This window comes from Arvicanthis niloticus, chromosome 26 (assembly GCF_011762505.2).
Source record: "Arvicanthis niloticus isolate mArvNil1 chromosome 26, mArvNil1.pat.X, whole genome shotgun sequence".
NCBI classification, from domain to species: domain Eukaryota; kingdom Metazoa; phylum Chordata; class Mammalia; order Rodentia; family Muridae; genus Arvicanthis; species Arvicanthis niloticus.
The window spans coordinates 38,539,966-38,551,209 of NC_133434.1; the positions used below are offsets into that span (position 1 = coordinate 38,539,966).

General features: G+C 34.8%; 1 pseudogene; it reads right to left on the reverse strand.

The window, feature by feature from the left end:
* Nucleotides 1–530: 530 nt before the first annotated feature.
* Nucleotides 531–10,644, reverse strand: LOC143438903 (vomeronasal type-2 receptor 116-like; annotated as a pseudogene).
* Nucleotides 10,645–11,244: the final 600 nt, after the last annotated feature.

An 11,244-nucleotide genomic window follows, 5' to 3' on the forward strand; every position in this document is an offset into this window, starting at 1 on the left:
ATTGTAACAAACACTATGATCAAAAGAAACATGTGAGAAAGGTGTTTATTTTCTTATATACTTTGGTCACAGTATGTTGAACAAAGCCAAGGCATGAAATTGGACGTAGGCACTCCATGAAAACCAATGGAATAATGCTAATTATTGGCTTCATGTCCATGTCTTCTGCAGTCCTCTTTCTTATAACTACCAGCACAACTTGTCTAGAGTTGGCACTGTCCACAGTCAGTAGGGTCACCTTAAATTAATGAAAATTAAGTACATGGCTTAAACACAAAACTACAGGTCAAAATAATGGGAGCCATTCCTCAATTGAGATTCCTGGTTCTTAAATCTTCAGGTTTGTGTACTTATGAATGAAACCATTTCCCACTAAACTTTAGTAATTGGTATGACAATTGACAGGGCTGTCCTGTTTATTAGTTCAAATTTGTGTATTACTTAAAATTTTAGATGATTAACTACTACTTTTGTTAAGAGAAAGGAAAAGATATGTTCAATATCATCTAAAATTTTATATTATTAAAGTTTCAGTAATGCAATTTATTTTTGTATTTCTGTCTAAAATTTAAATCTGGTTGAACTAAAATAACATAACACTTCGGGACAAATATACACCCTAGCAACCCTGCACTGGAAGCCAAGATGGAGAAGACCTCTACAACTACCATGACCTTCCCCCTAGTGCTGTGGTAGACAGGGAGGAAGGTGATCCACACACTGCAGAACACCAGCATGCTGAAAGTTAGGAACTTGGCTTCATTGAATCTGTCAGGAAGTTTCCTAGCCAAGAAAGCTACAGTGAAGCTCCCCAGAGCCAAGGAGCCCAAGTATCCCAGGACTAAGTGGAAGGCAATGACTGAGCCTTTGTTGCAAATAATGATGGTCTTCCCATGCTCAGATTGTATATCTCTGTCAATAAAGGGAGGAGATGTTACCAACCAGGTTCCACAGAGAACAAGTTGGATTAGGGTACAAATGGGAATGACCAAGTTAGGTGCCCCTGATGCCAACATCCCTCTCATTCTTCTTCCTGGAGTAGTGAGCCTGAAAGCCATGACCACAGTTATTGTTTTGGCCAACACTGTAGAAACTGCCACAGTGAAAAATACTCCAAATGTGGTCTGCTGCAGGATGCAGGTGGCCTGGTTGGGGTGTCCAATGAAGAGTAATGAGCAGAGAAAACAGAAGATGAGAGAGATGAGCAGGATGTAGCTGAGAATGCAGTTATTGGCCTTCACAATGGGAGTGTCATTGTGCTTCATAAAAGTGACTAGTATTAGAACTGTGAGGACAGAGAAAAACAGGGCCATGCAGCCTAGAGCCATCCCCAGTGGATCTTCATAAGCCAGGAATGACACAGCCCTTTGGAGGCAGTGGGTTTGCTGTAAGTTGGCATACTTGTCATCTGGACACCTCACACACTGCTCCATATCTGCCAGTGAACAACAACAAACCATTATATCATGTTTATGAACTTAATAACTGAGTGTTTGTATTATTCAGATGATACCCCCAAAATATTTTGGTGTTGATCATCTATTCCATTCCTTATTGTTGTAGGAAGCACTGACATAAGGCTGTTCTGTATTAACCTATGTTTTGTGATGCAACAAAACACCATCATGGTAAATGCAGAAGAAAAATAACACTTAGTTATTAATCAGAAAGAAAACATGTTGTTTTCTAGTTTGTTAGGAATAATAACATGCATAATGTCAGATTATTTAATTCATTAAAGCATAAACACTGTACTCACAGACATGTGCATTGTGTGAACATAATTCTCAATGCCACTTGATGAACTGCAGTATGAACTTTGTTGGGTTTAAGGGTTGTTCCCTTCATGTGTGCATTCACATAGGCACAACAATATGTGATTCCTCATGCAAAATAATGTTTTCAAAAAGAGTATTTCCATTATTGAAGCTGTATGCCTCACAGCCCTATCCATGTCCCCCTCAGTGTGGTAAGATATCTTTTTCCCAACTTTGCATTCTAAGCTGGGTATCATGAAGTTTATGGAACTCACATTCATCCCTTTTCTTTATGTAAGCTGTGATTGCTGATATGCATTACCACATCTCTGGGTGCTTTGTTGAAATCTTCACTCTTGCTCTAATTCTTTGACAAGAATTACTTAATCCTTTAAATGTTTCATGTTCTTAAAATGTATTTCATTAAATAACAGCTGCTACCCTAAGCATCTTGTCTTTGTCAGTGACCAAGCTGAATGACAGGAGGGAAAGTTTGTGGACTGTTCATGTAGTACAGATATGTTGTACAAAGAATCACATATGATTAAACTTATGTATAGATTATGCCTAAGTTTTGCTTAAAATGATTAAAATGTTTTCTGCATAATATAAAATCAATAGCTATCTTACTGTGAAAGAAATGAGTTCTTTGTAGAAGATAATGCAGGTAATTTGCAGGATAAAAAAGAAATTCATACTATTCAAATGATTAAATTCAGAAACAAAGAGATTTTAAGTCTATATTTTCCATCTAGGCCATTTTACATTTATAGTTAGAAATGAGTAGATATTAGAATTCAGCAATTTCTTTCGGCATGCAAACATGTACCTGTTTCATTGGAAACCTCATTTTCTGGGCACTGGACACAATCAAAGCAGCAGTCTGCTGTTTGTTCCTCATGAATTTTCCTGAATCCAGCAGTGCATGTCACACTACACATGGAGGTGGGAACCTGAGGATGGATATATATATATATATATATATATATATATATATATATATATATATATATATCTCCACACATATATTTATTTATGGGACATTAACAGATATGGCTATATTTCTTCCTCTGCTAACCTGCATCTCTTATCAATTTCACCTACTTTATTATTTTCTATTACTTTAAAATGCCCTCAAATTCACACAATATTTATTACATCATTTAATAGTGTGTATGTAATATATAGGTTGTAGAAATTTAAATTTTCTCTTTCTAAACTTATTAATCCAAAAGGAATGTTTATGTGGCATTAGTTTCTCTCGCAAGATTTATAAATTGAAAAAATGAGGAAATTGAGTTGTGTGAAGAGAGAATGTAGGATAAATCAAGAAAGTGTTGTCTGATGAATATCAACAAACCATGTCATATGAAACTCTCATAAATTCAATGAATTTTTTTCTAAGCTGAAAAGGAAACCTTTAATCTGGAGAAATATTTCTGTTAATGAATACTTGTTGTACTTCTTTAGGATTTAATGATGTTCACACAGAAACAGAAATTTTATGTTTTATTTATAGCTGCAAAATTTTAATTATATATATTCCTTTAAATTTAGTAAATGTATTTACGTAGTGTGGGGTGGATAGGCATGCAGGTACAATTGAACATGGAATCCAGAGGCCTTTGATTCCTATGACCTAGATTTACATGACGTTGTGAGTTATTAAATTTTGATGCTGGTAACTGAGGATGGGCCTTTAAAAGAACAGCAGTTGGTATTAACTACAGAGCTATAACTTCAACGCCTCATATTTTAAAATTTAGATATCCTGAAAAAATTAAAATTGTGGTATACCCACCGATGATCCTCCTATGGCCCACTCCAAGTCTTCAGATATACGAAGTTGTTGGCTCTGTGGGGAACAAGGAAAATAGCTTCCTATTTTGACTTTTAATCCAAGACCTTGTGGAAAATTCCAAATGTTGAAGATGTCATACTCTGCACACTGATTTTCCCTATGATTCATGTTCACCAGGTCACCAACAGGGTTAGTAAATACTCTAGTCTTCAGCATGGAAGCCACCTAAATGAGATGCATCATCAGATGATGGCATGTACATATCGATTAAGAACAAGTAAAATTGAGAATGTCCCCTAATTTTTAATGTTTTTCAGAAAAGACAGCTATATTAAGATAATCCCATGTACTTATATATAATATAACTCATAGGTAATTAAAATTGTATATACTACATTAGTGTTTCAAGATAAAATGTGTTAAAATAAATGCTATCCAAATAACAAGTAACATGATGTGAGTGTCTGTATATTTATGTGTATGTGTAATCTTGAATATGTATGTGTTTGTGTTCACATGTTTGTCAAAAATAATTTTTAAAATTGAAGCCATGTAGGTGAGAATGAGAGGGAAGTCTAAATATCTGAAAGTTGTGGCAACAAAGCATGGTAGTGTGCCATTCAGGTACATATATTTTTCACATATAAAATACATATAGAGTTATTAAAATGAACATTCTTCATCATTTAATGCTTTTAAGATAAAACTCTTGACTCCTATTTTAAATATTGAACTCATTTGAGAAAATGTTGAGACACATTTTCACAAACTATTCTATGTTATTTTTGTGCATGCTACATATCCATGTAAAAGACTCATTAGGTAGTTTATAGTATAGAAATATTTTTATTGCAAGAATTCTCTCTAACAAATTCATGTGAATTCCTCAAGGGCCATTTAAAGATCACATTGATATATCTAAGCATAATGAAATGTAAGAAACTTTACCTGCTGACAGTCAGTGAATACTCCTTTGGGTTCTGTCATTTTCTGAGACTCTACTTGTTGAAGAATGAGTTCATGGTAGGTGTGGGCGGCAGCATACACAGCATTATACAAATTGTAACCTTCTTCACTCAGGACCATGTCAAATTTGTGCAGTGCTAACCATTCCACTGTATTGTTGAATATAAAATGATCCATTTTGCTATTGCTGTTCTTAGATATTGAACAATTGAAATAATTCCACCATAGCATACACTGAGAAATGTCTACTGGGTATATGGAAGTATTCATTGTTTGGATAAAATTCCTGAATTTAGCAATCTCACTGTGGTGGTGTTCAAAAGTGACAGATCCATGATAGAAATCAAGGCTGAAATCTTTTTTGTTTGTGATGACATCCCATTGTGAGATTCTCTGTGCACCTAAATAAACCCATCTTCTGAAGCTGACTTCTACAGTAGAGTTCATTTCACCATAAATGATAACAACCTTGGCTGATGATGCCATAATTTGTTTATCATATATGTTAGCCTTTGTCATGTATATCTGCATGTTTTCTGGGATCATATTCACAAAAGCTAAACAGATCCCATAACTTTGCATTTCTTCTCTCAAGTTTGAGAGAAACTGAACACCCTGGTCATCATCTGAGATGACCATTCCAACCCAAGTCCATCTAAAATGAAGCATCAAGGAGACCATGCCATGGGACAAACATGTGTCTTTGGTGGCTATCTGATAGACATAGGGAAATTGGTCATGGTCACTCAGGTTAGGATTAAATGGTCCAAAGAAAATCTAAAAGATGTAGAAGAGAGGATGAAACATCCACATGAGGTATCTGATCTTAAGGAAGTTTGGACTTACATGCAAATAACATTACTCACTTTTCAGAACTCCCATTAAGGATAGTGAAATTATTGAAGAGTAGCCTGTATTATTCCTCTTGTATTCTATACTATTCTTGTCAAATCTGAGCATTCTAAAGAAGTGTTATGTCTATTTCCACAGTACCCGTCTATGATCTGATTTTAAATCCGTTATAATATGTGTTAAAGGGAACACACACAAACACATGCTGACCAAGGTTTTCCCTAGGCATCTATGAATGGAATGAACATTGTTAACTCATCCAGTGTCACACATGCTTACCTTCGGTGTCCTAGAATTAATTGCCAGTTTTAAGGATGTCACCCATGATGGTCCTGTAAGTTCTATATCACACCTTGTCTGTCGTCTACAGTTATAATTAATAAAATTAAAATAATTGTTTTGTGGTGAATGTCTTTTATCCAGAAGTTCAAAAGTGTCTTCGCACAGGCCAACAATGCGGGTGAACATCAAAGACATGTTGGGTAAAAGATAAGGATTCTTGTTGATCTCATCAGTAGCAAAAAACATTACTAAAATACCCTCATATCTTCTTGCTGGTATTCTACAAGAAGGCATAGAGAACATTAAGGAGGTTGTACAAAATATGAAATTCTCTGCTCAATTGCAGCAATCTTAGTACTATGAACAATACCAAGATTCTGTGTTAGTGCTACTTTCCTTTAATTACACCTCAGAAATTAGAGATCTTTGGAATTGAATATAATTTAAATATTCCCACAATCATATTACTCTAGTGTGATAATTTTTATATTCATAAAAATCCATAAAGACCTTGTTTTACCTCTGAAAGCCACTCCTGAACTAGTGTCAGGAGAATAACAAGAAGAAGCTAAAAATTAGCCACTGATCTTCTTGTGATGGGTCTGCCTTAGATTAAAAAACCTCTATGATAGATTTTCTCTTGTAGGCAAGTTCCAGGAGACATTTGTTTTAGGAATCATTTCTGCTATTTATATGCTTTCTTGTTGTTATTAAATATATATGACAACCACTAGGTATTAGCCAATCCTTCTGAGCAGAACTCTGCAGATGAAGATATGTCTTATAGTGATGCTATATTGATAAATCAATAGTTTCTTAACCCTTAATGATGATCCTATAGAGATTCTTAAAAATACAGTAATCTTTAGCTCTTTTATAATCCAATGCGATTAATTTTTTTCTGGTAGTCAAAACTGCAATGAGAACTCAGCCAGTCTTTAGTGTTATGAGTTAACTGCTTCCGAGATGATAATCAGGCACTACTACTCAGAGCACAATTCAAGAGCTTGTAAAATCATTAACCAAAGGTCTGAAAAAGAAAACTAACAATTTACTGTAAGTGCTAGGACACAAAACAAAATATTGACTGGGTTTATCCTCATAAAATATCACTAATTTCTTAGTGATAGATGTTATGGTTTCTAACTCTACATGAACCTGTATAATTGTGACAAATGATGAATAGTTAGCCACATAATTACTCTTAATGGATATGCATGTAAACATTGTCTGTTGTAAACTTCTTATTTGATTTCTGATTTGAATTTATATGTAAAGCTGTGGTGAACTATTTACTATGTGATCATATGTTGTGAAAGATGTATAAGTGCTGAGGCAAAGTGAAGAAACAGAACTGACATGAGGATACTTTTTAGACAGAACAACTTTTACACATAAATAAACAGAACCTTTTAGACAGAACTCAGGAGAATACTTTTTAAATAGAACTGAACTCAAGAAAAACTTAGAAGTAAGGCACAGAATTAGGAATAATGATAATGAGAGTAAAGGCATTACTGTGATATCATAGCTTGAGGAGAATGCAAGACTACAAGGAGAATACAGAGTGAAATAACTTAAAAATGATAAGGCAGGCTGGGAAGTGGTGGTGCACATCTTTATTCCCAAAACTTGGGAGTCAGAGTCAGGTGTGTTTCTGACTTCAAGGCAAGCATGGTCTACAGAGTGAGTTCCAGGAAGGCCAGGGCTATACAGAGAAACCCTGTCTCAAAAAACAAGAAGAAAACAAACAAAACCAATGACTGCCTTCTATAAGACCCAACAAGTAGCTGAAAGAGTCAGATGCAGATATTTACTGCCAACCTGAGGACAGAAACTGCCGATCCATATGGTTGAATTAGGTAGAAGCTGGAACAAACTGAGGAGGGGGGATGACCCTATAAGACCAGAAGTCTCAACTAACTTGAATTTCCAAGATCTATTAGACACTAGCCACCAACTAGTTAGCATACACCAGCTGATATGAGGCCCCCAACACATATAAAGCAAAGGACTGCCAGGTCTGGATTCATTCAAAAAAGATGCACCTAACCCTCGAGATACTAGAGGCTCCAGGGTGTAGGAAGGTCTGGTGGGGTGGGCATCGGGGTTGGGGACATCCTCATGGAGATTTGGGGAGGAGGTAGGAAATGTGGAACAGTCAGAGGGTGAACTGAGCGGGGGATAAGTCTGGACTGTAATAAAAGATTAACAAAAAGAAGAAGAAAAAGAAAGTTCACTGTCAACCTTAGGACCTAGTCTAATCTCCATTGTCAACATGGTTTGAGGAGAGAAGTGAGTCCTACCAGTCTATACAAAAACATACATACACACACAGGGAGAGAGAGAGAGAGAGAAAGAGAGAGAGAGAGAGAGAGAGAGAGAGAGAGAGAGAGAGAGAGAGAGAGGCAGTAGTGTTGCATGCCTCTAATTCCAGCATTTCAGAGGCAGAGGCAGGCAGATTTCTGAGTACAAGGCCAGCCTGGTCTACAGAGTGAGTTCCAGGACAACCAGGGCTATACAGAGAAACCCTGTCTCAAAAAAAAAAAAAAAAAAAAAAAAAGAAAAAGAGAGAGATTTAAATTTTAGACATATGAAACTTGAATGACATCAAATTACTATTTTCTATAACTTTCCATTGATTTGAGTTTCCCTTCTATATTAGAAAATTTAATCAGCAAGTAAAATTGCGTAGTGATACACAAAAAAGCTTTTATTTTTAAAAATTTTTATTATGAATCAAATATCTTTATCATATTGAGTATTTTAAGAATCAAGTAACAATTAAGATATATCATGTTTCTTTTTATATTCATATCCCTTAGTACCCTAAAATATCATTACACATATTAGATAATATTCATAACACAGAATCCTATCTTTAATTCTTGAGTATAAAATATCCTTTGGAAATTAAACATAGTAAAAGAGCACAAAACCCTAAAGTGTGAATCATAAAAAAATATATTCAAAAGCCATTATATGATACCACCTGACATATACTGGGTGTATTCAAAATGCATTATAACACTGCATACCTTCTCTTACAATCAGTTTACTTAAAAACTCTTTGTTTCTATCAGCAAATTTTACAAATCTCAATATAGAAAAAACTTTTTGAAGTTAAACCTTAAGAAAATGCTAATTTCAAGCACAGTGATAAAAATTATCAATAATGATATTTCCATGAAGTTTATAGAGTTTGCTTTTTATATTTTTCAAATGTTAATGTTAATCAAACATGATGCTTATTTTATAATACATTTCATTTACATATATATCCACTTCAAAATATAACAGATAATATACCACAAAACAGAAATATTATCATGTTGTCTCATCTACACATCAATTTAATGTTAGCTTTTAGTGTGAATGTTACTAAGTCAACTTACTAAAAATGATGTCAGATTCCTCTATACACCTCAGTTTTCCTAATTCTTTGCCGTCCTATAATTGATATCTGAGCATTGAGATCTATTCTTCATACGAAATGTGTTTATCTGCCCCAGAATAGTCTCCCAGTATGTCTGTTACTATTAGTGAGTCCTTCCCATCAGAAGGAAAAACACCAAATACAGTCAGTTGAGAATTTACAGCTAAGCTTTTCTTTTTAAACTACCAATATGCATTAACACAGTTCATATATTTGTAATTCTGATCTTTATTACTACATACAAAAGTGTCACTAATAAAAAAAGCTATTATTTTTCCAATCAGTGTGGGATAACATAGGATTAATTAGAAATAAGATTCCTTCTGATCTGATACCAAGAAATAATAATGTGAAACAACGTATCAATGTGTGCACAGTGTACTTTGGCTAGAAAGAGGAAAATGTATTCTTAAAAACCCAAAGAAGTGAAAAAGAAATAAAAGATGGATGAGAGTCAGACACAGAAAAGCACTGGAAACCCCTTTGAAAGGTGAATGATTTCAACACTCCTTCCCTCATGATCTGCAGCCAACACTGATATCTCACACCTGAGATCTGAGAACTATGGAGACTTATGGACAACAGCTTCTTATTCACTAGATATATTCTCCTATAATTTCTATAGTGTTATATTTATTCACCAATTAATAGGAACATTGACCACCTATCTGATAGTGATCATGAACCTAATCTGTGACTGGGCACATGCACAAGTGGACCAAACTAGTCCTCTGGAAACATAATCTGAGGCCTGGCTGGATGTTTTTCACATTTACAGTGTTCAGAATGACAGGAGAGGCTTATTGAGAGACTATATTTAAAAGCAATGTGTATATATATTTACAAATATATATGTGATATTATACACATAATCATGAATACTAGACACAGAAATTTCAAGGTATAAATGTATGCTCACAAGTTAGAGACCTAAATTAAATAACTTTTTCATGAAGTCCTTTAGAATGCATGCTCATATTGGAATTCTTGGCAGACAGTTGAATACAGGCAGCCTCTTTGTATTGAGCTTTTAAGAGTAGGGAGAATTGTGAATTCAAAACAGACTAAGACACCTTGTGCAAGGCCATTTTTCAACATCTGAAATACACAAGAATGCAAAAAATAGAATCCAGTCTCTATCACTGTCCAGTTCGTGACCTGGAGACCAATGTACTAAAGCCAAAATAAACTGTGACACGTTTGAAAGAATTAAAGTAGAGATTGATATGAAAATTAATTTTCAGTACTTCCTAATGTAATGAGACAAAATCCCACAGTTGTGTACATAGCAATACATTTCTAATTCATGACATTAAAGCAAGAAATAAACTTAATAACTTACCTAAAATTGAGAATATGGTTATAAAAATCTTCTTCTATAGGCCTGTCAATTGCAAAAGGAACAAAACCGCAGTCACTTTTCAAATCTCCATCATCATCAACATTATTCTTTATCCTCCAAAAGCAAAGAGGTTCAGTCAAACTGCACAAGATGAGAGAAAACTTCAGGAGTGAAGAAGGAAATAGTGAAAAGCACACAGCTTCTTCATGTCTGCTGGGATCTAAGATGGAGCAGTTGTGAAATCTGTTTCTTATGCAGACAAACATCACACACATACACAGTCATACCTATGTGTCTGTTTTAAGGCTATTGCTGTCTGAAAATCCACTCAATTATATTTTACAGTTCCTTTCAATTCACCCTGTGCCATGTTCCCTGGATGCATCTGCAAAATCTGTCCTGAAGCTCTGCATCTGAGGTCTGAAAACTTTTGATCAAAACATTTCTAAAAATATGCTGTAAAGATCATGTTCTCCATCCTCAGGTGTGATGATTTCATAACTATCCATGGCATTCACCCAAGGGACAATCTCCTGAGCAGCTTGGGCCACACCATGAGTCAACAGACATATGTATGAACACAATTGGCAATCATGATGATGGAATATATCAGAACTTCCATAGTAAAACAAGAATTCACAAGGTCACAATGGTCCCATATTATTAAGAGTTTGAATTCAATCATGGGAAATTGTCTTCCATTGCTTATTCTAGGGAAGGGCAGTTTGACATGCAACATTGAGTCTGGTGTTAAGCATTCTCTGTGTTGTACACATAGTATTGCATGCTAGTCATGTTCACAAAAATT